The sequence below is a fragment of the Trachymyrmex septentrionalis genome, unplaced genomic scaffold, assembly GCF_001594115.1.
Source record: "Trachymyrmex septentrionalis isolate Tsep2-gDNA-1 unplaced genomic scaffold, Tsep1.0 scaffold167, whole genome shotgun sequence".
Lineage (NCBI taxonomy): Eukaryota > Metazoa > Arthropoda > Insecta > Hymenoptera > Formicidae > Trachymyrmex > Trachymyrmex septentrionalis.
This window is the reverse complement of record NW_017304831.1, coordinates 102252-128879: the sequence shown is the minus strand read 5'-3', so window position 1 is coordinate 128879 and position 26628 is coordinate 102252. Positions and strand designations below refer to the sequence as shown.

Sequence of the window (26628 nt, the reverse complement as noted above, 5' to 3'; positions counted from 1 at the left end):
CCACGTTGTAGCACAATTAAATAATTTATTTAGTATTATTTATTATTATTATTAATCGTTTTTCTATGTAGATGTGTATATTTTGTATAGGTATATATATATATAATGCGTACACACAAAATCGATATCAACAGAGTATCTTGATGGCACTTGCTTTTCCATCAAGCACAATCGATGAATTTTATTCACAATTTACGTTGAGATATTTTGCCACGTTCATACTCACTTTTAGTCACGCATTCCGCCAAGCCGCGAAACAATCGCTCACGTTACGCGGTCAAAATGCAACGTCACTCGCTACAGCACGCAGGCAGCACTCGCTTGATGCACGCGTTAAATGCATTTTGGCTCGTTCGTGTTTACAGCGATGTCGGCTGAGACTCATAATTTAGTTATATTTGTACATTATAGTTATAAATGAGATGTAAATGTTGTTACCATTAGATATCATTGTGCGTGACATACGCTAACTATATAGATTCATAAGGGTATGGGTAATTGTAGCGGCGCAAAGAGCGGAATAGGACGCGTAACAGTTATTATTAGTACCTCGTAAATACCATATTGTCGGTGATCTAATTAATTTAATTTCTTGGTACAGTTACCTCTGTAATTACGCTAGTCGCATCCGGTTCAACTATGTTATGCGAGATAACAAAATAAATGATCGCGTCCCACGTGTGTAATACAAACGAGACTCCTCATCGCGGCAAAGTTCGGGAATTAATCAAAATTTCCAGTTCGTTCAAAATTGCACGACGGTCTCTGTCTATTGCGCATTGTAATTACTAATTTAATTAATTACGAAAAGTGATATCATCACTTTATGTAACGAAAGAAGTGAATGATTGTAAGCAATTACAGTGTACGATTCTCGGTTAATTAATTACACGTAATAATTATAACGCGCGCAATGTTTCGTTTTATTTTCATAACAAGTTTACGTAGCTTTAGTAACATCAACGAAATTATATTGTCATTGACAAAAATTTAAATTTGGAGAGAAAATAATTTATATAAAATATCGGAGGAGACATATATGAATACATCGGAGAATACTTGCAATTACGGATTCAGTTTCATTGCTTTATTATTTTTGTTAATATTAATACTACATAACAGAAAATACAATTAACAAAACAGCAAAATCTGCATTTAACTTTTTAACTTCAAATTGTTTTCGACATACATTAAATTGTCGTTACAAGGCAGACGAACAAATAATCGATCGGAGTTATTTGCCAGAAATTAGAAAAGCAATCGTTTAATGATTCCTATTAACTATTACGCGACAGTCTTTACTGTATATTTACAACATGATTATGCCACACAGGTCGGGCATACCTCGTATCCATGTAAATTGGCAATCACCGTCGAAATTAGTGTTTCCCCGTTAATGCGAGCTTGGGTCAACACAATTTGCTCGGAGTATCTATCCATCAGAAATCTCAATCCGTCCGTCGGTAATTTTGTTCGTGTCCAACCTGGATGTTAGCCCACGCTCGGTTGTATTCATTCCTTTCCCAAGATCAAGCGTATTCAAAATACATGCATTTTCCCATGACAAAATTTAATTGACATGACGGCATTGTAATATGGGATGAGAAATTAATCGATGAAATCTGAGTAGGTAATATAGATAATTTGGAGTATCGAAGTACAGACGTTGTAATGAATGGAAATACGAGAGAGAGAGAGAGAGAGAGAGAGAGAGAGAACTGCAAGGAAATAACTTTAATTAAAGACAACATTCAGCCCTGCATTTATTATAGATATAATTACTACACGTCATAAACTGGTGGAATGCAATCCTACTGTTAAATAATATATACTTAATGCGGTCATTACTTGCGCAAAAGATGTAACGAACTCCGCAGCTATGGACAGTCGCCACCAAACCCACCACCGGGCACCAAGTTATTATGAAGCAGTCACTATTATCCAGCCGGTACAAGGAGCTACTATTTGGCAAAGAAGATTAAGCGCTTTAAGTCCGCGAGGAACTTTGCGCTAAGTAAGAGGCGCCCAAGCAAGAACGTTCTTAATCATGTAAAAGGGAGCTTGCCTTAAAAGCTCTTTCAAATAATGGCGATGGTTCCACCAGGCAAAAGATCTCGCCTTGCGCACACCGCTCACTCTCTCACCTCTCACCGAAGGTATACATACTCTATTGTTCCACGATTTACGATCGAATAGAGGGAGCCGAACGAATGGTTCCCGTTAAAAGTGATCAATCCGATGGGTATAACGTCCTCTATGGGATTCAGAAAACGGTGTAGTACTTCTAAGGTACTTCTTGAACAAAGAAGCAATAGCACCTACATATCGGTCAAAGAACTTTGTCCAGCTATTTCGTTATTCGATCATACAAAAAAGTTTTCAGATGCAATAAAACCGAAGAGTGGACAAAGGATCGATTACATACAATTTATATTGTAATCACAACAGTATAATATATATATGTTAAATTTTAGTTTCTACTCTTAGAAACGGTGGCTCAATGAATTTCCAACAGGCTTGAAAAGAGGAAGAGATAAGCAGAGGAAGCGAGACAATTCTCTCACAATCTCCTTTGATACCGTCTGCTAAGATAAACCCTAAATTAGAAGAATCTACGACAATTTTGTATAACCATATAAAAAGCCGAAACAAAATATTTTAAATTTACAGTTTCAATGTGTAATCGTTGATTCTTACCTTAACCCCCGTATGATATTATTTCACGTTATTCCATGGGGATAAGGATGAGCTTGCGAAAAAATCAGGACCCCCCCCGCTGCACCTCCACACCACCGCCTCTTTCTCTCTCCCTTTAAGTACCCGCCGTCATTTTCCCCTGGAGCCGATTTTTCAGTACCTAAGTACAGGTGGTGATTTATAAAGTGGGAATGCAGCCCGTGGCCCGTGTGCCCGCTCACGGCGATCCATTACAGTCTCCTGCTGCTTCGAGTCATAATATTTCCCTCCGATCCCACCGCCGCTCCTCGCCACAGCTCGTACACCATCTTCGCTCTTCTTCCAGGATCTCGTATACCACGCCATCACCGCACTTTATGCATACCAGGATTCTCTACACCTCTGCGCTATCCCGGCAAACATTATAACGCCGTGAGATTATGAATTTTGTATACGACTTGGCGGATCTTTCCGCGAACCCTCTGCCATCTCGTAACCTCTCCTTCTTAGCTCCCATCTTTGCACCACCCTCCTTATTCCTTTCTCTCTTTCCTACTGGTAAGCACATCCGGACGTTGCACTACTAAGATCCGAGCTTATGTAAATGTTCGGAATCTGGTATTGGTAAAAGTGCGGTGCATATGCGCATGTCTGCCTGCACGTCAGTACTTTCACTTGAGGATATGTGTGGAAGAGGATTTTAAACTAAAATATGCATTATCAAGGATCATCCTAGCGTGTTGGAAAATAAATCTTATTATAGAAAGCTTCGGGATGTTATTATTATTTCAAGTAATTGTGCTTAATTCAGAAATTATTCAAAATCTTTCAATAATTGTAAATAAGTTTACGTCTTCATTAATAAAATTATTTATTACTTTATAATATTTTTCTTGTAATTATTTTTTTTATTTCCTACCTCTTTTATTATTTTTATATTTTATTACATAATTGGATTATAAATGAAACAGAGCGATGTATTATTGAAAATTTATTTTGTTTTAAACATTTTTGAGACTAAATACGCTTGTACGTATGTATAATAAAACTAACATCGTATTTTAAAAAGAGAATTTTGAAAGATGTTCAACATCTCTGATTTTCTAGTAAACGTTATAAGATTAGGAAATTATAAATTTTGTATACGATGTCGTCTCTCAATCGTACCGTTTCGAATATCGCTTGCGCGTTTTCTTTCCGTTCCTCTTTCTTGGCAACAGCAACGCACAAATATTGAATCGGCAAAGTTATTGTCCCCGCACAATTCTATTTCCGCTTTAAATAAATGTAAAGACACTCATATATTATTTATTCAGTGTCATATAACGGCCATAACTTATGCTTTCCCGAATCCATCAATCAAAATAGAAACAGAATATAAACCCCAGCGTATTAGCAACATAATAAATACGTAATACGTTACTTGCAAATTGATATTACAATGTCACGGCGTAACTTGAAAAAGGATATTTCGCTTTACTTTATATATAATATCCCCGGCGCCGAGGCGGCGTTCAACACCGTTATTTTTTCTTTCTTTTTTTTTTGGTAACGGTACACGGTGAGATTGTACATTTTATATAAGGCCTGACGGATCTTGTCAGGAGTTCCTTTTCATGCCGCTCCTTTTCATCGCCCGCAGGTAACAGGTTCCTCCGGATAAAGCATCACGAGCAGCCACTCTTATGTAAATACCCGTGGTCCGTTGCTCAGCTCGAGCGTTCAAGCTCGTACGCTCACGTGGGTTTGCAATGGTACAAGAAGAGGACTCCGTCTCTGTCCTCGATGCTTATCCCGTGTCTACATCGCGTACAATGTTGTTTGAGACGAGTATCCGCCACTTCACTTTTCCTTCGTCCGAATGAACTTGTTTTGTCTTTCTCTCGATATACTGCTTTTCACGGTGGCTTGGTCGCTTCTCAAGAAAGACCACGCTCGGAGTTACTCTCTTTGAGATTATAGCGGAACGTAAAATGAGAAATTCGTAAAATACCTCCCGGTATATCTATCGTTGCGTGTCTCCGAGTACCACATATGGGAAGCACTCAATCGAGCATCAACCGGAAGCTCTATCTGGGAGATTGAACGGATGCGCTCATACGGCATGCAGTTTCGCTTCGGAATCATATGCTCCGAAATTCGTGCCCGTAAGCGGATTAGTATGAAATGCTCCTAGGACGCGTGCAATAAAACGGCGGATAAAACCCCACGGGGACCGACCGAAGAGTGCTTCAGAATTGCCGGCGAAGAAGAAGGACGAATGCATTTGAATTCTCGCTCGTAATTCATCGGCAACGTCGGGTTGCACATGCGTGAAACGTATGCCACAGTGTTTCTTGCCTGTTTCGGTGGTATGTTAATAAAAACATCAAGAGAGTATGTAAAGTATTTCGTAATAACGGATAGTGGCTCGTGTTGCGCTGGCACGGAGCAAAGGAGGTTTATTGCTTCGCCGAGACTCACAACAGCCATCTTTGTCGACCACGCGAGTTCGATGTGCATACTTGCGACAAGTGCATCGATCGCAAACGGAAGATAAGCGTATATCTAATCACCAGTAATACAAAAAGCTCTTACCTTTTTATTGACCAATAGACAGGAAAGCTATTGGAAGTAAAAACGTACAGTTATTCCAATTAATTGTGGGTGAAGGAAATGAGATTTCCTTAAAACTTGAACCTTGATTTTCATAAATACGAGATTTTGTTCACAAGTGGACACAAAGGATGTAAAAACTACGTTGATTTTAGATATATTAAATTAATTAAATATGTATTTGTGTATTTTTCCGTATTTAATTTATACCCCTGAGATTACCAGCGAACATGTGTTTTTATTATAACTTTATATGCAGAAATATCAGATATTTATTTTTATTTATCTTCCTTTAATTCAAATCTTGTGATTTCCCCTGTGTCCACACTTGAGGGATCCGCCCAGAGCGTTCAATAAATAGTAACAATGCTATCATCTTCCTAATATTTTCATAAACAATATGTTATCATAAACGTTGCATAAACAATTTAATAGTCGCTGCATTATTATTCACTTTTCGTGTAACTTGAATGATATATGAATGACATATTCAACAAGTAGTATTTTGTCTTCAATTGAGAAACAATTATGTTTCTGCTTGTACCAGGCTGTCGAGAATCGTAAACAGTGGATGTCGTAAGATGTCGAGTGGCTATCAGTAATCCCATTCATCGCAAGTGTCGTTCCCCTTGGTTTAAGTGGCGAGTCTCCAAAGTCGATACGGTGCAACAGCGAGAACTCGGAAGTACAGATGTTCAAGGGTCGTGCACGCCATCGAGCATCGATGCGGGTATACGGTGGATTACAGCGACTATCCATGGGGCCACGTGAATGACTCGGGTCCTTTTCATAGAAGAATGGCTTTTCCGTGTCGCTGAATTCAGTGGCCGGTGCGGCACAATTGCAACGTACTACTTGGTCCTCGGCTCGTGAACGACAACGAGGACCAGCGGCGAATGTCTGAATATAGGAGAGAATGCGAGGGAGAAGAAGAAAGTCCCAAACGTCCTCGTAGACTCAAGGGCAAGTATTCCGTTACCAGGCGGCACCTGATTCCGCGTCTTGCTCGATTTTAAAAGGTTCATGAAGTTGGTCACGATCGAAACGTATTCCTCGAATTCTTCCGTCTCAACTTCGACAGTTTCCTTTGCTTCTGCTTCTTTTTCCTCTTCTTTTCTTCCTTCCTTTTCTTTTTATTTCTCTTTCTCTTCTGCTTTTCTTCGCTGCCTTTACGCTTTCATCCAACTCTCTCCTCCTCAACTTTCTCCTCTTCCTCTTTCAACGAGCTTTCTGACTTACTTTCTTTCTCTCAAAGTGCAATACCCACTGCTGCAGCGATATCACTTTCCGATAAAAGTCAAGCCGTATGCCACCCCAAAAAGAGTTAAAGGCTCTACTATTACACAACGCGGAGATAGAGAAAGCGCTACTCCGCACAGCCGCATCGCCGACTTGACGATGTGGGGTGAACCGTTATGCACGGCGATCGTCGAAACTTCGGTACCTACGTGAATTTTATTACCAATTGTCACACCAGTGGATATAGCCGTTGGTTTAATGCGGCGAGCGGAACGTTTCTTTACCACTTTGGTGTGTATTTTTCAGCAAAACGGTAAGTCAACTGTGAAACTAATTCGTCGAGAGAAGATCACTTTTTAGTTTTCGTCCCTAAAAACTACGATATTTATTGTAACCTCGTAAAAGAAAAGTGTTCTTTTTCAAAACAGAATTTTATTAAAGTATATTTATTAAGGAAAAAATAAGAAAATCTCGCTTGCATGATATATGATGTTAATACAATTATTACATTAACATTCTCTTTTTCATCTCTGTATTTTGCTTATGCATTTGGTAGTACACAGAAAGTTTCTTTGGCTCTGCAAAATTTTATTATAATAATTACATCTATTTAATTAACAAAATTAGTAAGGTATGCTTAAAAACTGAGATAAAAAAAATAACGAACTCGTTGAGATTCATACAAATGCGTGGAAAGACGATGCTAATTTTAATGAGCTAAGTTATCGAAAACAAATTTGCAATTTAATATTTATGATAGTAAAAGTTCTTACGTCAGTAATACGCGACTAACGAAGTACAGATGATTTTAGTTTCGATATAACAGATGCGGGCAAGTTTGATCGACCAATGCACAGTGGTTGCGGACAGCTTTAATTGCCTGGCTTTTGGTAGATGTGTAGGAACTTAATCAAGCAACAGTAGGTACATGTTGCGACATCGTAACAATGAATCGTCCAATGATGATGACAACTTGAACTCGCGTCAGAATCCGATTCCATTCGACTCCGTCGAGCGAATAGATTATCCGGCATTAAGATGTTCGAATATTCCGGTAATCCTTTTGTAATCATCCGAAATACATGATTCTGTTCAACGGTTCTGTAGTAATACGACGTAATGCGATCATTAGGAAAAGCGAGCGCCTTTGACGTTTCCGACTTACAGACAAGAGACAGGCGGGAAAAGGCGTAATTGACTCGAAAAGATGTACATGAACTCTCGACTTGAGAAAGACGACAGAGAATAGAAGGAAAGCGGAGGAGGAATAAAAGGTAGCACACACAGGCGTGGATCCTCGAATCGGCTGACTTACGCGATCCCTTTGCTTTTAACTCGGAGAAAGGAAAAAAGAAGAGAAGAAAGAAAGGGATGGGATATAAAGAGAGAGAGGGGGTGAGGGTGAGAGGGAGGGGAGAGAGAGAGAGAGAGAGAGAGAGAGAGAGAGAGAGAGTCGGCCGAGCTCGAAAGCGGAAGGAAAGGAAACTCGGAGGTGGCGGGTTATTGGAGAGAGAAAGCAGAGAGAACGGGACCCGGGTACTATCTCGGAAAATTATGTCAGTTCTATCTCAGGCTGAAAGCAGAGACGAGGATGAGAGAACGAGATATGAAATAACTGGAATAAAAGGGAGAGTGAAATCTCGTGCTCGAACGGGACACCGAAGGAATAGAAATATTACTATTGGGATAAACTCTGTCCCGCGTTCAGTTTCTTTATATCATCTTTCTTTGGTGTATCTTATCGGTGTACCACCTCGTTTTTCCACCCTTCGGCGCATAGCCCCTGTGAAGATTAATCGTTGATGCGCGATAAAAATTTTGTATGAAAACTGCTTTCGACCGAAAACTCCCGGCGGCCCCGCGTGACGGAAATAATTACACGATATCGGAAAATGCTTGCGTCCAGTCGGGGGGGAGGATTTTGTTCAGCTATATATCTAACAGATTATAAAAATTTTCCATCGTCGGTACTTGACCGCGCGTCCGCATTGTTCTCGGTTGTGTTTACGGCCACGGTAAATACAGTAAGACCAAGAATAAAGTCCCATCTATGCGATTATGAGCCATCCGCTTACGTTTACTTCCTTCGCCTCTTTTCCCCGATGCAATATCCGTAAATTTAATTTTTTTTTTCTCCTGGTGTATCCACGTTGTCGGATCGACAACATGGCGGAACGATTCCTAGAGAATCGATGTTAACTCGAAACTCTCGTTCGCCGGCTGGAAAAACGGAAGTAAAAACAAAGAACTCGGGGCATAATCTTGTTTTGTTACGGAGCCAATACAAAACAATTCTAGCATCTAGCAAATAAACGCGGCGAAGTACTTGATCACGAGTTTCAAACGATATTACACGCTATGTCGCTAAACGAGATTGCCACAATTCATTAAAAGTAAAAATTATATTTAAAAATCTATTTTTTATTATATTAGGTATTAAAAGAATCGTTTGTTAGTAAAATACATTTACTGATGTAATTTACACGCAACTCGTTATGGAAAATGTTAAACAACTTCTAATTGCTGATTAATTAAGTATGAAAAAAGTAAATAATTGTAATAAGTTAAAGAGAGCGTGAGTCAAATATAACGTCGCAATAATCGCAGTTTTACATGAAAACAATTAAAACGAATATTTTTATTGAGCTACTTGTGTTACGTTCCTTCTATACACCTACTCTAATTAGAATCAATCAATCCATCATATTTCGAGGCAAACAAGCTTCGTTATATAAGTTTAAGTTTCGCTAAGAAAAATTTTCTTGTGGATTAGTTTATGATTAAGGATTAACTTTCGCTGAGAGCTTGCATTTGGAGTAAAGTTGAAAATTCTTCTCTTTGTTTTTGAAGTAATATTCGCGTTTCTTGTCGAGAGAAAGAGGATATCGAAGTTTATACGGTTATATTACATCCCCCTAGCTAATATTGAATACGTCCCCAAGCAGCTTGCTTGATAACCCGCACTCAAGGCAGAGAGAAGAGAGAATCCATTCGACCATCGTTCCTTCGAGATTAGGAGGAGTTTGCGGAGACTTCGAGGAAGATCTGTTTGGTCAAGGACGATCGGGCTATTACCAAAGTCGCGCTCGTCTGAGTTACGATCGCTAAAGCTTGCACAAACCCCAGTCCAGCTATTGCGGCTATTCAGAAATCGCAAGATGCCTTTCTGTACAAACGTCTTAAGTCCACATCTGTGAAAATCGAGTGAAAGCCCCTTCCCGATAAGATGGCAAAAGAGCTACGAGATAGAATATCACATGAAATTAAATCGATCTATCACTGACACGTTTATACGTGGAACTGCTAGCAAAAAAATCCTTACTCGATCCATATTCATTTATAGCCGTCAGGCTATTTGCTAGACCGATAGTACTAATCTGAACCTATTTAACTCTATTCGACGCCATTTGGCTTGATTCTCGAACGTGAAAAATTTGGCATAAGTAGACGAGTGAGATCTGGATAGGAAATGAGCTCATGCGAGATTATCCGAATCGTGGTTTCCAAGTTTCAAACGGACCGCAGACCGCGATATCGATTCGATGAGCAAATGGGCGTTCAGCGCGTTCGTCGACGAGTAGAATGCGATCAAAATTTCAAAGGGGACGAAGGGAGAGAGGAACGAGAGGCGAGCTCGAATAAAGATGGAGAATACGAAAGATCCGAGAACCGCTGACGTATAACGCACCATAACTATTATCTCTTTTCTCTCCACGAAAGAAAACTTGGCACTCGGCTGATCCTCCGAAGTATCCGGCGAGTTAGCGGATAGAAAGAGCGGGAGGAGGTGCTGGATTGAGGACGCTTTCGACGGGGTGGGCGGCGGGTGGGAAAGCTCTGAGATTACTGAATGGGCTTCGCCCGCGCTGGTGGCTGCGTTCTCGGGGTCGTGGCTTTATTAACACGTCTTACACGGTAACGGGATCTCGTGCACGTTAAGAGGTAGGTATATGGAGGCAACCGGCAGCTGTTGCTAACGCAATTCCCCCCCTCCCCCTCCCCCTCCCCCCTCAATATAAATCCTCTGGACCCGCGATATTGAATCAAACGATATAGCGGGCGGCTTTATCCGGTCATGCGCGCGCGCACACGAGCATGCTCTTTCTAGAACGTATCGTACGTTCGCCATAGCGACTCCCGACTAACTAGATCCTTGATTCGGTCGGTCGACCGGATAGACCAGATACGGATATAGGACGGATCGACCGGAATAAGTTGCCGCGACTTTGTACGATCGCGAAAGAATAAGAAAGACAGGGGGATGGGTGAGATATGGTGGATGAGTAAAGGACCGAAAGGAAGCTCTCTCTCTCTCTCTCTCTCTCTCTCTCTCTCTCTCTCTCTCCTCCCTTGCTCTCTCCCGTTGCGCGCTACAGTAAGGATGGCACATCCATTAAGCGAAGACCAGAAGCAAGTAAAAGGATTTCAAGGTGGAGGGACTAGCCAAGCTTACGCGATAATTGCGACGGGGCCAATGGACGATGCCGTTTACGATTCCCCCGGTACTTATCGATCGATCGATCGACTAATTAGTGTGAAAGAAAAACGGAAACGAACACGGATAAATTCAAGAAGGATGAATCTTGCTAGCAATTACTTTTTCACGACTGTTTCGCTATGAGCTCTTCAGCGTTAGTTACGTTACTATTGGAACAACTTGCGATGCCCTTGTATTTTATATCGGTGCGATTCTTCGAGGAGGTAAAACGGAAAACGCGATCAGTCATGGATTAGTTTGTCGGATCGGAATGACATGAAAGATCTCAGAAACAGCATAGAGGCACGTTCGGCTGAAGAACGGGCAAAGGTGATTGCATGGACAGCGAAAGAGAACCAAATCCGAAAACTTGGACTAAGGAAAAAAAGGAAGAGTGGAATAGATGAGATTGAGAGAGACCGAATCGAGACGAGAGGTGAACTTTTCTTCCCTGTCTTCTTGCGAGCATGATCTGATCCAGAAAGCAACGGAACGCCCATTACGCTGCGGACGAACGAGCTCCTGTGATCGAAGATGAGCCGAGGAATGGGGTGAAATCGCGTGGCGAAGAGGGGTATGGGATGCGGGGACACAGAGGGAACCGATGAACGAGGGGAGAAAATCGAAAAACTAAACCTTTCCGTAGGAGATTGGGCAACGGTACGTCTCGATCAGGGCGATGGTTTCGGGATGCGATTTTCTCGCGCATAGAGTTGCTGATTGCAAAGGTGCAACATCAGAACATCGGCTACGTAGACACACTATACATTTTCCGATTTGGCTGCGGAAATAAAAAGACAATTCGCTCCACGGGATCCGTAGACCCGCCCGACGAATGGTTCCCGAGCGAGATAGAAATATCGCCGGGGACAATTTATTACTTCCCTCTCGCTGGGTCTCGTTACAAGGGACTCGCCGTAATCTTACGTCGTGCATTATCGGAAGTGTGTTACTTTCTTCGCGATTAACTCTGCATTATTTACGGCGACGTGAGACGAGAATCTTGCAAGGCCGAGTATAAACATCACTGTAAATATCTTTTATAAAATAATATACAGGTGCCATGCACTTGCCTTTCTATCGAGGCTCTCTTTTGCGTCACATATTATTTATTCCGAATACTTGGTGCGTAATAATTCTGACATGAGTTCGGAAAGTCTTTACAGCCTTCGATTATCCGTCGTGTGGGACGGCGAGCAACGCGGTGGCCGTTTTAAAGCGGCTCAAGGCTATTCCTCATACCTGCATAAACGCCGACGTTATATAGAGAGATTATTTCCGATCGTGCGATAGTTTCACGATCGAAGGAATTGCAACACGGCGCATGATCGGCTTCGACGCAAACACATCCTCCGATACGTGGCCTGTTTCATGGCCGATGAGGCGCGCAATAGCAAGTGCGCGTGCACGTGATACGTGTTCACGGAAGCCTCGATCGCAAGAGAAAACGTAATTTTTGTTAACGGATTTCGTACATCTACAGTGAAAATTTATTTCAAACTAAAAAAAAAATCGTCTTTTTTTAGCGAACAATCGATTATATTTGATGCGGCAAGCACGTGAAGATTAATTTGCTTGCTAAAACGTACTTGCAATTATTTCAAAAAGAATGCTTGAATGCTATCACTGCTATTTTTCGACAAGGATTACATTTTTCGTTCGTAAAATTCAGGTGTTATATTGACAATTAGACACCGGTACAAGTTCGTGTCTCGTCTACCAAAAGGTAAACTTCACCTTTGTACATCGATTCCAGTGATCGTTACAGCTTGCACACACAGTAAATCTCTCGACTATTATTAGGCTCCACCCTGCAAACTTGGTTCTCTGCTCCTTTGCCGCGACTCGAACCAGTTAGCTACTATGTTTGCTGTTCCACCGAACAATCCAAGGGTATTGGCAACATCTGGCGGTACTTATCGTTCGACAGGAACGTCAACTCGAAGAAGGTAGAAGGCCTGGTCTTAGAGCGCATGTACGCGGGGATGACATTTAGGAGCTTGTGTAACAAGGACTAAACCTGCCATTCAAATTGTCAGGAGGTAGAACTAAGGGCGGGTTCCATTAGTTTGTGTAAAATAGATCCAAATGAGAATTCTCAGACTTTAAAGATTCCCAGTGAATTAAATATGTACGTCACCAAAAGGTATTTACAATAAAAATGAATAATCTCATATGAAATATATTCAGGCGCAATTTAAAAGTACGTGAAAGTAATATTTATTCTTAAATTTCTTCTTAAATTGTAATTTTATAGGTTCATGTATAAATTTCAAATTGGAATGTCGATTGTTATTCCTTTTTACGGTTTTTTTTTTATATATAATAGATTAATAAAAAGAAAGACTCACATTCTACCAAAGGCAAAAAGTGCCTTTCTGACTTGCAAATAACAAGTTTTCCATTCTCTTTGTTCCCCTATGTTTCTTTATCGGTACATAGACAGGTTAACGCGGCACAATATGTGAGCTTAAATCCATTTTGGTCTATATATTTCGACAGAAATATTAATTTACGGTCACAGAAGCGACGTCAAAGAGCGCACGAATCTTCAAAGCTTTCACTATAATAACTATCGCGACGAATTTTCCTTTTTCGTCTAGCACAGCATATGCACGTTATATAATAATAAAAGTCTTGTAATAGTCAGTAATATTAATCTCAGTTTATCACCTTGACAATGATGGAAATGTTTCGAAAAAGTTCAAATATTTGCAAAAATTGTCTAGAGTTTCATATTCAAAAGGTGCAAAGAAAAAAAGTAAATGAAAATAAAATAGATATTATTGAGTAAGCGAGATAATAGATATAACGAAAGATCGATCGTACAAATCGTCGCAATTGTTCGTCGATGTGAACATAGTGCAGCGCTGGCTAAAGCGATTGTTTCATATTTTCCAAAACACGAAAAAATCAGGCGACACCGGTTAAGCGCCATACCCGGTATATAAAATACACACGAATTTCGGAGTATATAACGTTCATATGTGCAATGAGTAATGGCAGGCGTCTATCATTGGACGCGTGTGCCTGACACGGGCCGTGTGTAGCGTGTCCTGACTACTGGCTGCGCAGAAACAATTTTCTTCGTGAGGTAACGAGTTACAGAGAGAGAGAGGGGTGGGAGAGAGAGAGAGAGAGAGAGAGTCTGATCGAACAGGAAGGAGAAAAACAGACGTGTAGAGAGAGACCAGTGAAATGCGGCGAAAGTTGAAACAAATATCGAATTTATCGGCTCACGGTCGAAGGAGGTGGAGAACGGAAAGGAAGGTCAGACGCCAAAGGGGAGCGAATTCTGGCGTGAGTTACGAGCAGAAAGGGGATCGGTTAGAAGGGGAGGAAGTCGAGGACGAGGACGACGACGACGACGACGACGACGACGATGGCAACGTTCGTTCTTGGGTCGTGTTTGAATTACGAGCTCCGGTAGTCCAGACTAGAAATGGAAGCCACCGAATGGCTGGAATGACATAAAACCAGTGACGGCGTTGAAATTTGCGCTCCTTCTATTCCTTTCCAATCCTTCTCTCTTTCTTGTCGTTCGATTCTCTCGTTGGCTTCTTCCCTTTTGCTCCATTCTCGCGCGGTGTCTTCTACGTTGTTCTCATCTACCGTTTGAACGATTGACTTCGATAGAATCGCTTGCAGAAGCGCGATGCATGCATCTCCAATTTTCAGTTCCTAAAAAAAAGTCAACCGAAGAGGTCTCGTTTTTACGATGACGTTCCGCCATCACGAACAGTTTTTCGCTCGACGCATTTTCCGATTGACATTCCTGGTTCAAATATACGAACATAAAATGCTGGATTCATCTTTCCATCAAGCTGAGAGATATTTCATAATTGACTCTCACTTTGAACTGATTCACTGATCACAAAAGCGTGACTAACATAACTATCAAAATATTAAAATAACTTTTTTTCGCTCTTCCAATTTACGGAAAAAAAAAGTTTATACGTTTCTCGATTTTTAATCGACAAAATTAAAGATGTCGAATATTATTGATTTAGTTATTAAAAAATAAAATTTTTTGGAAACTGCACTAACTGAATTTACATTTTACATAAATTTATAATAGTCCTTTCTCAGAATTTTTAAATAAAGTGCCAGAGAATAAAAAATGTATTTACATTGATACGTTGTCGCTTTTTACATAAATCAGTACTCGCTACAATATTGTTCATTTTATATATAAATCTGTAACTGTATCTATAATCTGGTTAAAATTTTTACAATTTTACAGCATAAAACCCAAAGAGAGAATTTTTTTATACATAGACCGATTTCCCTCATCGGAACGGAACATTCCGCCCTTTATCGATAACATCCGGACTACAATTTACAAATTAATGCATCGCCTCGTTAAAAACGAGCTTTTAAACGAGAAAAAGGAGAGCTCTTGTTTCTATGGCACTTTTCCGGAAAGTGTCTCGGCGGAGACACTCTTTTGTCGTTCCGACGCTTGTTTGACGCTCTTTATATTTATAGCTTTTATTTACATCCTTCTGGCATCGAGATTTAAACTCGGAATGGCGCGACGATGATCATTCTCGCGACTCCGAAACGGATAATGCACAAATCGCTGCTCGATATAATACATTAAGCCGGGATCAGTGGACCCGCGCAAAATATCTCCGGAAAGATATGGCACGCGAAGTATGACGAATATCCGTCGCGAAGGGCTCGAAAAACATTCCAGCCGGCAGGTCGGTAATCGACTTCGTGCGCGCAAACACCGTGCGTCCTTTATACTTTAAGCCCCGTAGCGTATGCCGGCCGGTGGTGCTTCGAAACCAATTTGCATGAGGTCGTTTGAGAAATTGAGCCCCGCTCGCATCGCCACGCAAAATGCATGGGCAGTCGCGACTTCGAAAATCAACGCGCTAAAAAACGGACAGATTTATTATCTAATCGGATAACGGCAAACGGTATGGGCTGACGATCACTTAAATCCGATCATCATTAATCCGTGCGTTTTTGATTGATTGCCCGGAACTTTCTTGAAAACGAAACGAAATTAAATTATTAATAATCTAGTTGAGAGAGAGTTGTTATATATAATCCGATTCTCTCTCTCTCTCTCTCTCTCTCTCTCTCTCTCTCTCTCTCTCTCATAATAGCTGACACTGTTGAAACTTTAGTATCGGAACATAATATATGGATGCCGTTGTGGTTCTTGAACCGTGTTGCACGAATATCCACTAATAACTAACTTCGGACACACTTTGTGTGGTCCGTGCTGGTATAGCTAATATATTATATTATCGTCTTATAAGCCATCACCCAAAAGCCATGGTCTCTCACAACATTTATGCAACTTAAATTCTCCTTGCGCATAGAAAGTCATTGTTATTATTATTATTATTAATTGAGAGATAAGCCTATGACTGTCACTATCAGCAATATACCTTTTCTTTCTCTTTCTACATCTATTTAAAAATTACGAAATGCGTTATCTCGCAATATCATTTACGTATGATTGTGTTGCATGCAAAGTGCTCATATAATGGCGACAGAGATTTAATTCCGTGGGAGTTGTTTCGCGCGTTTTCCTGTAACGTTACCCGAAAACTCCAACTAGAGTTTGAGTTTTCTGGACATTTCGTGCGGCACGTATTCTACGCGAATTAAATGGGTCACCTGGAATAAAAAAACCCGTTGAACCCGTTCCCTTTTTACGTACCCTCTTTTCTTTCTCTCTTCTATGCGCTCTCGGCAAACATTGTTACCTATTACGGGAGTTAGCATCACCGGTACGTTTCTGCTACCGTAATAAATTAATTCCGTGGAGGCGTGAGCACGGTCCGTTCCGGAGTGAAAAAAAAATCTTTGGACTGTTGAGACCGGGCCACGTTGAGAGTAATCATGGCTGAGGGCGTTAAAAATGAGTAAAAGAACGTGTCAGATTCGTCCTTTAGTCGACATTTCTGCGCTAATGTCGTATTCGCTTTGCATAAATCGACGCGATATTCTGTTTAAAGGTAATAACATGTTAAATAGAAAAATCATTTATCTTGTATAATATATCATAGCAAGTAAATAACGAATATCATCGTTTCAATATTTGAAGTTTCGATTGCTCAATTCAAAAGTAAAATATTGATAAAAATGTTAGCAATTTTTATAATACATATATTGTTATTCTTGTTATACAAATATACACAGTGCATGTGAATTTAAAGAAAATATGGAAAAAAAAAATAAATGTTAGAATTAATTCTGCAATATCTGTGTCTATATACAACACATTTATTATAACACAATATCTTCTCGATAAAGCTTGTTCCTCAAAAAGTGTCTATCATCACAACGTGATGTGTCAACGTAATATTAATGTAAAATAATAAAGTTACGCCATAAATTACGTTAATGGCCGGCGATAGCCGCTAATTATATTGTAACTTAGTAGCGTAATGGACGGGCTAGCCAGATTACGGAGCCTGGTAGGTAGGTAAGTTGCCTCATATGGGTAGACGCGGGTCAGACATAATCTCGTACAAGCGCTTTAAAAAGCAGATAAACGTGGGAGCGTTTCATTCTTCTTGCATTCTATCTCTACTTCCTTGCCCGCCTTGGCTCACTGCCGTTATTAATCGTAGGGACGGGGATTACCGCTGGCTGTGCTAATACCAGCAACCAGAAACGACGCTGCTGATGGAGGCGGAAATGGAACGATCGCGGCCGAGACACTCTCGTAGCTAGAACGTCTACTACGCCTCGCCGGCACAGCCCTCGAAAGGGTAATCCACTGTCGAAAATACGATCTCGTGCGCCTAGCACGTTATTCCACGTCCGCGGAAATCGTGTTCCTGGGGGTTGTAACTAACGACCGTTCCGTGGGCGCAACGAGCGATTCTGCCGCTGGACGGTTTTGTACGCGTTAGTATCCGCACAAATTAAATCGTCCCAATGAAGCCACGTAAGAGCATTATTAAAGCATCAAGTACATACAGCTGTCGGAAATGTGTTATGCTTACCATTCCCGTTTGCGCGTTCTAAAATTTAATGGTCGCTGAAAAGAAATAAACAATCTTATTAAGAAACAAGTTCCGAGCTGTTGATAAAGTTGCAGTAATAATCGAAACAATTATCGCTTTTATACTCGAATAATCGTAACTGTTACTTAAACAATGACTTTATACGACTTTGTAATCATTCCAACAACTTAATACATTTAATTGAAAATTTTGAACAGTATTTAAAGGGAACAGCACTGAGAGCGTTTAGTGATTTCTCGCTTGGTTTCGAATCGCAATCAACGAACTTCCGTAAATCAAAGCGGCGTTTAAATGAAACGACACTCCTAGAAAGAGAGATGACTTTATTTAATATCTTATTTTTCAAATCGTCTATTACTACGATAGATTGAGTACAACGACAGAATTGCTTCGTAGCAAGGATAATCCACTGAAAAATATGCCAATGGGCTGTCTCGGAAAAGGGCGGATCGGATAAATCCACGTACAACGTGCTTTTAGTCTCGACATTTGGATCTCGTCGAGCCCTTCGCGGATAATTCACCTTGATGTGCGGAAAGAGCGGCCGCAATCAAGGCAATAATGCGGTCGTGCTGCAAAAATACTGCTGAAAGACCGTGACGATTCACGCTACAGAAAACATCGTTACGTTGATTGTAATTGCATTCCGTTACAACCAAATAAATTGAGCGTCGATTTGCTGCGGCAAAAATTGGTGATACGAAATCATTTTCATGATTCCATGCGGGTCGGCTTCAAAGAGTAGAGATAATAGGATAGGATTGGCTTTGATAGCTTCGCTACCATTCGCTAATTGCGGTAACATTCGTTATTACTGATTGATACGTTTCTTCTGTCTTTCATTAGGCTTTTTGGGCGCTTTAAAAAAAAATAATTATGCGGAAGAAAAATAAATCCAGAAAACACGAAATCTGATTAGTTACACGTAATTTAACGCATAAATAAATTCTTTCTCGGATAACACGAAGTCGTGATGATAAATCGTGTAAAAAAATATTTTGTTTTGACATTATTATTAAAAATGGAGTTAAATATGAAAATGTATTTAAAACGCAAACACACAATAAACGTTATTCTACTACTTTTCTAATACTAATGTGGCAATTGCATCGCTACAACTAAAATACACAAGACAAGGAGTCTGAATAAAATGTACAGTTAATGTGAGAAAGTAAATGTGAATAAAGAGCTGGAATTAAAACTTCCAAATTATATTTCTGAATTCATAAAATTACGGGAATAAGCACATTGAGACACTTTCACTGAATAGCACCGAGTTCTATCAAAGACATCGAAAAGTAAGTCTACTAGAAGTAAGTCTGCTTTTATTATTCGACGTGTGAATATCATTTTTACAATATTTTAAATAATTCAAGAAAAAAATTAAACGTTACGACAAAAAAATAACGACAAAAAACAGAGACTTTAATGCGCACAGTCGACGCGATCAGACGTGTAAATTCGCTCAATAAACTGAGCGTATTGAAAAGATTAAAAATTTTTATTTCTTCTCCGCGACTTCACTCTCTCTCTCTCTATTCTATCGTAATAAGATATATTCAACTTTAAACTAATAACAGCCTATTAAAAAAAGTTGCAACTTGTCAGCGATTGCTTATTTTTAATAACTCGCGAATATGAAACTCAGTATTAAATCAACAAATTTGTCGACAACTTTCCATGATCTACTTGATTTTCATAAATATCGAACTCTTTCCGATACTGCAACGTTAGCATGACTGAAGTACCATATAACGCGCAAAGTGTAACGAAGTCTCGCAATCGTACTTTAACATCACGAGTAGTGTCCGGCATTCTAAAAGCAAATGCATATAACGCGTAGTAAAAACAGATCGAAGTGTAATTGGGGGACCAGAACTCGAGTGTCAAAAGCGCACGGGATGGTAAAACGCACGATAAAACGTACAAGATGGAAATGGCAGAGTGCGGATATCATGAGATAAAAATATTGTACGATACGGTGCGTAACGCGGGGCGCGAGAAACGCATATCCGGCATGTAGTAGCGTATCGATTCGTTGGCACAAAAGTGAGTGTGAATGTGAAAATGCCCCGCCCATCTTTATCGTTATTGCCGACCTTAAATAGGTGCAATTCTACGATCTTTTGTTCCCCCGCTTTTTATTTCGACGCGTATCGCGAGTACTTTAAGTGTAAGTTATCTCGATTCCGGTTATCTTTCGACAAAGGACTTTTCTTTCTCAGGGAGGATGGACAAAGACATTTATAATGCACACGCAGATATGTAGACCGTGCATATCTCAGTGGATAATTCACGAACTTCCGGAATGCTCGCTGCGTACTTTTACATCTCCGGAACCGCCGCAGCCTTCTCTTATCTTACATAATCCTTCGACGCAAGCGCAGCGCGTGTCGTAAAGTTACACCAACGTCGTATGATTCGTCGACATAAAATATTTCCGTCGGAATTATATATCCGCCGCGAGAAGCTTCATTTTTAACGCCTTAACTCCGTTGCGTCGTAAACGACGTTGCTAAAAGAGCTTTAACTGTGAAATAGCGAGTGCCATACGGTACGTCGTACATTATATTGTCACGTATGAATAAGTACTTAGTAACGGTGACAAAATACTCCAACTCTTTAACAGCTCCGAAAACACTCGGTAAGATAAAGAAAGTTAAACTCTAAATAAGTTAAGTCTCTATGAATAGGACACTAGAAGCTGAATTAAATGTATTTTTAGCTAAACACATTACAGTATGAAAGTGCATTATTTCATATGTATTATTTTACTTACCGCAGGTAACATTATCATCCTTTATTCTCGCTACAACTGCAAAGATAAAGAATCATCCGGACTTCTCTCTGTCTCTCTTTCTCATTCTCTCTCTTTCTCTAAGGATGCAAGTGAAACAATATGAATTCCGCAAGCTGCCGCAGAAACCACTTAGCGATTTATTTTTTCCAAGGATGCGCGCGTTGCGAGCGCAAGGGGGGGGGGGACAGGATGAGTCGGTTTTATGTACAATATTTTTCAATCCCAAAATCCTGCGAAACAACGTATAACAGAGCAGAGTCGGACTTTTCGCACGAGTTTGGTCGTATCACCCGCCGCGGACAAAGACACATAGGCATCAGGTTTCAAACGAATCGCATGAGGCCAGAAGGTTTTCACCCTCACGGACAAAAAGGTGGCTAAAAGCATATTCCTGTCGTCCTTGGCTTTACGTTGCCACCGATGGTTTTCCTCGCTTATATTTTTATGGCTCGGAGGTACGCGCGGCACCCCCGCGGCATCTATTCTTTCCTCTGTCGGACCTTTGGCCTCTACATGAACGAGCGCGGATGTAGACACTCGCACGAGTCTCTCTTTATGTACGCACCACCGCGCCAAGGCCGTATACGAAGCGGCGATAAACTTGTCGGTTTATGTGAGAACAGTTCTAAAGTTGAAAGAAGCTGCGTCTTGTAACCAGCGATGTAGTCGTCGCGCGACTTTCACGGATGACCGAGCTTACGAGGAACCTGACCGCATTTACAAGTATGAATCTGTCTTGGCTAAGCCGGTGATGGCACATCAAAGTTTTTTTTCCTATTCTGAAACTTCTCTCTTTTAACAAAAACAATTACTATATCGAGCTGCATTATTTTTTTGCATAAATGAAACAAAAAAAAAACCTATTTATCAGGGTTTTTCTCTCTATAATTAGCTCAATATAATTATAACTTAATAACCTATAACATTTCGATAGAAAAAGAGAGAAAGAAAAAAAAGAGACAGTGTACGATCTGTGTGTATCTGTATATTTACAGATGTATATTATTTTGTATTGTATTAGATTTTTCAAATAATATAATGTTACTACGGTAAATTGTATGCTTTTATTATCATATATTTACTTTGCATTTCCTCCAAATAAATAAAAATCTATACGTTTTCTTCCGTGTGACAGCTTCTAGAAAACAATATTTACATATACATTGCTCTGGCCTTTACCTCAATTGTGTGTTCACTTCACTGGAGCGGAACTAATTCGGAGGATGAGAAGGTTGATCGGGATAAAATTATTATGGTCGTTGCAAAGCTATGACTATAATACGCGAAGGAAGGTCGCGTATTGTTATGAAAGCTGCAATGTATTTTTGTACAACCCTGTCTGTTCCCCCGTTAAAACATACACTTGGCCGTAACTAAGGGCAGGGTTATATCTCCACCTACGGGTATGACGGTCATAGTCGTGCCAGTAAATGGCACCCTCAGTTACGTAGAACTGCCTCTGTCCAAACCGCAACAGCTGGCCGAAGTCCGCAGGATAAACCTTCCAAGATTCTCACAACTTATCTATTTTCTTTCGCACTGCGCACACCACGGTTTCTTCCCTTTATTACCGTTTCACGGTTTACGTGGCCCTACCACCGAAAACGCCTCACTAAACCCAAGCACGAACCTTTCATCTTCTTTCGTAATAAAAAGAGATCGACGAGAGGTCTTAGTAAGGTACATCACGATTGTGTTGCAGAGAAAAGAATTTTTTCTCGTTATATATAGAATTTCATTTTGCCACGCATGTTCGAGAAAATTATTTTCATACGAAATAAATCAGTTGATACACGCGTTTAATATTAATCAATCGATGTATACAAAATAGATCAGTCGAAATATTTAAGCATTTAAGATGACCACTTTGACTGAAAATAGGATTTCTCTTTCTCAATTAGATATATCGATTAGATCAATCGATACACTTTTCCTTACGATCCATATACTCCAATACAGTCTATAAATAAGTCATTATTAGAAGACGATTTGTTAGTATTTTACTTTCGGCACACTTTGTATTAATGAGCAGAGAGCCTGGCTTTAGGATAGGAAGTGCCACGTCGAAGTTTTCCGCAGAGAAATCCCGAAGTGAGCACTCAGCAGGGCGATTCTCAAAAATCATTTTCCACTGTCCATGTAATATCGTCTCGGCTCTCGCAATAAAGAAGCGCGGATTTACAATAAAAGGTAGTACCTCTCGCAATAAAGGAGATTGGATCTGCAATAAAAAAGGATTCAGCGCTCTGCTTCATAATGAAAAGCTCAAAGCGAATTTTCTCCGGTGGAGGCTACAATCGACGGAAAACATTTCCACGCCTCCGTCTCGGCGTCGGCGTCCCGCCTCTCTACGCTACAGGGAAACTCGTATCCCGGAACAAGTAAGGAAGCCCGGCAGCCCGGAGTGATCTTGCTTGGGCAAACTTTCGTCTCCGTCTCACGATGCTCTTAATAAGCCCCATATTGTTCTCCCTTAAATTTTAATAATGCGTCGCGTAATGCACGACGCGTACACCGTACATACGCCGCAGCTTGGCTGCAATCTGAAAATATTTGTTGCAACGCAAAGAGTCCCTCCGGGGTGTCTCTCTGTTTATGAAGTTTTATGTCGACTAGCGGTCGGATAATGGAGTAACTGTGAGAGAGAGAGAGAGAGAGAGAGAGAGAGAGAGAGAGAGAAAAGTCAAATAAAAACGAAAAGAGAAAAAATAGAAGAGAAACGAGGGAAACAAAAAGAAAAAAAAAGGAAACAAGGTTGAGGGTAAGAGCGTTAGGCGACAGGAACTGCAGACGGAGAAAGAAAAGCGAAGGAACCGAAGCGGACGAAAAAGAATGCTAGGAGCGCAACGTAGGAGGCTTTCAGCGTCGTACACGACGAACAGTTGCCTCGGCACGACGTATCGAAACTATCGGCGTGTTTCCTCGCGAGGATTCAATCGGACTGACTTTCATCTAGACCTCACTGCAACGCTGGATCGTCACAAACAGCGGGATATTGAGCCCAACCGCGAAATTAAAGTGGACATCTATCCGCAATCAACGTGATATTTGCATTTTGCATACGTTTCTCGAACTGTCATCATGATAGGATGAAGAATGGCATAAAATTTTGAGCGATTATTTGAACAAAAAGTGCGAATAAAATAAATGTAAAAAATTAATAAAACAAAACAAAATTAACCTGGAAAAACAGGAAAATTTTCGATTTTATGTAGAAATTATCTCAATAATAATAAATAAATGTATAATATTATCGTGACATTTTGTTATAAAATTAACAAGATTAAAAGAAATTCCTACGCTATTTATATTTATAAATTATTTTATTTACAAAATACCTACGTAATTATATTGTTTTTTATAAACGGAGTATGATGTTTTTCTCAAACGGGATCAGATTTTTTTAAATAATTCTTCAAGAATTTGCTCAGTCACACCGGAAAGCGGACAAAAGAATTCTTCCGACCGGCCCCGATGTTCCAATCAAAAGTTTCTTCTTTCCGGCAGTTGCACGCGAAAAGTCCATCACGATGCCAAAATTGAAACGTGACGATATCGACCGTCGCGAGTACGAATGTGAGCGAGTTTTTGTTGATTTTACTTTGTGGATTCAACGCGTCAAAATTGAAACGACAATGGCAAGTAAAGAAGACGTCACACATTCTTATAAAAAATTAAATTATTCTCCATAATTTCTCCTTATTTTCAGTTATCATCGTATATTGTTACAAAATTCAACTGTGTACATTATTATAAAACACTTTACAACAGATAAACAAATAAAAGAATGATTGAGATTATTATTGAATTATTCACCTTTTTAAGTAATGATATTATTTTCGTTGTACTTATTTATTTAAAATTTAAATTCTATATGTTATAAATTTTACGCAAAAATAAATAATTATAAGTTATCAATATAAGAAATTACAAAACAGACTGGCAGTCACAAATAATTACTTTAATGTATGATTATAATAAACAATAAATAATTTTGAAATTTTGCTCACAGACGTAATAAGTTGACATTCAAGAAAAAAATAAAGCTAAAAAAGACAAAACGCAAGTAGAGAAAATTGGAACCAATCTCCCGGCTTCGTTTAAAATTAAAGTATTAAATAGAAAAGCGCTGGATAATGACGTGAAAAATGGAGATCGAAAGTCGATACACGGAGCATCGGGAAAATGTCATAATGTATACGAAGTAGTTCAAAGTTGCTATAGTACTCTATTAACTTTTAAACATGTATAGAGAGAAATAATTGAATAAAAACGACGAGTATAATGACATAACACTCAAATTAAGGTGATATGTCTTTGAATAGAAAATAGAGAAAGTCTTCTTCTCTTCCTTTAATTAAAAAGATCAAGGGAAAATCATTCATTTTATACATGTATTTAAAAGGTAGAAAGGACTGAACTCTGAATTATTCTGCATGACCGATACTCAAAACGCTGAGTTGAAGTTGAAACGTTAAGCTATGCCCGTTCGCGTGAAGTGAAAGGGAAGGGACATTGAGGCTGATAAGTGGATGGATAGGATAAGATTAAGGAGCGCTTCGAAGGGCTGGCAGAGGTATAGGATGCAATGAAACGTGAATACGGTTCGATGAAGGTCGACCAGTGGAATTTCCGTGAGAGTTTGTTACTTTACTGATAACCAACGACCTAGACTAAAACTTACACTTGAACGTGTGGGCGGGGAGGATCGTCAGGGCGTGGAAGTGAGACGGAGAGCACGTCGCATTGCGGCTACCGGCCGGACAATGCCATACTGGCCAGGGTAACTGTTCTACGGAATTGGTACTGTGGTCTCCTAGAAGCTCCTGCGTGAGTTCCACAAACTCTGCCGAGGCCGTATACGCGTCAAATAGTTCTCGTTTTAATGATCACGCCGCTAACTCGATAGCGGAAGGGAAGCACTTTTCTCTCTCTCTCTCTCTCTCTCTCTCTCTCTCTCTCTCTGCCCGCGCTGTACTTTATCCGTTCGTTTGCATGCGGTTTAACCATTCGAAGCGACAATAACAACCAATAATAAAAATGCAACGAGTGCAACGTTCGCTTGAATTTTTCAACTTCCATATGACGTACATTAATTTGCGCTGACTGAGTTTAACAAAATTTCGATAGTAAATTTGTGATTGAAATCTTAAATTATAATCTTATATAAATACATGTATATACAAAGATCAAGAGCATAATCTCTGGATATTACGTTTTATTACGTAATGAATACATACGGCGCTCTTGCAAAAGAGTGACACAAGTCAAAAATATAAAATTATTTAAGAGAGAGAAAAAAATTGCATACTCCAAAATTTTTTAATTAAAAAATTTTAATTACAATATTTTAATTAATTACAGCAGTAGTTACATATAAATAACTAGAGATTTTAATCACAAATGCTTGTTTCATGCTTTCAAGTTTCAAGTCTAAAAGTAATGTACGTATCAATTTTGTTATAGTGTCATGTAAACCCTCAAAAAATCTACCTCTATTTTGATTATGCTATTTTTCTATTCTCTTTTATTTTCAACTTGAACTCAATTTGTACTATTTTTCTTCATCAAAGATCGATATACCTATTTAAAATACAATCAGCATATATAAGTAATACAGAATTGAAAAAACTTCGACTTTTGTCACTTTTCTTGCAAGAGTTAATAAAAATTGTGTCAACACATTGGTTAAATAATAGGACAGCAAACTTTACACTGTTATTCTATAAATTCACAATGTTAAATTATACTCAATTCGAATTATTTTTAATCATTGCTATAGATTGCCACCTCTACTCATATGTCGTTAATTAAAACTAAAACAATAGATTAAACAATTTAAC

General features: G+C 39.6%; 1 protein-coding gene across 6 annotated transcripts in view; it reads right to left on the bottom strand.

The window, feature by feature from the left end:
* The window catches only part of LOC108746317 (glutamate receptor 1), a 231954-nt gene that overhangs the window by 117471 nt on the left and 87855 nt on the right, over positions 1-26628 (bottom strand). The gene's annotated exons all lie outside the window — the stretch shown is intronic.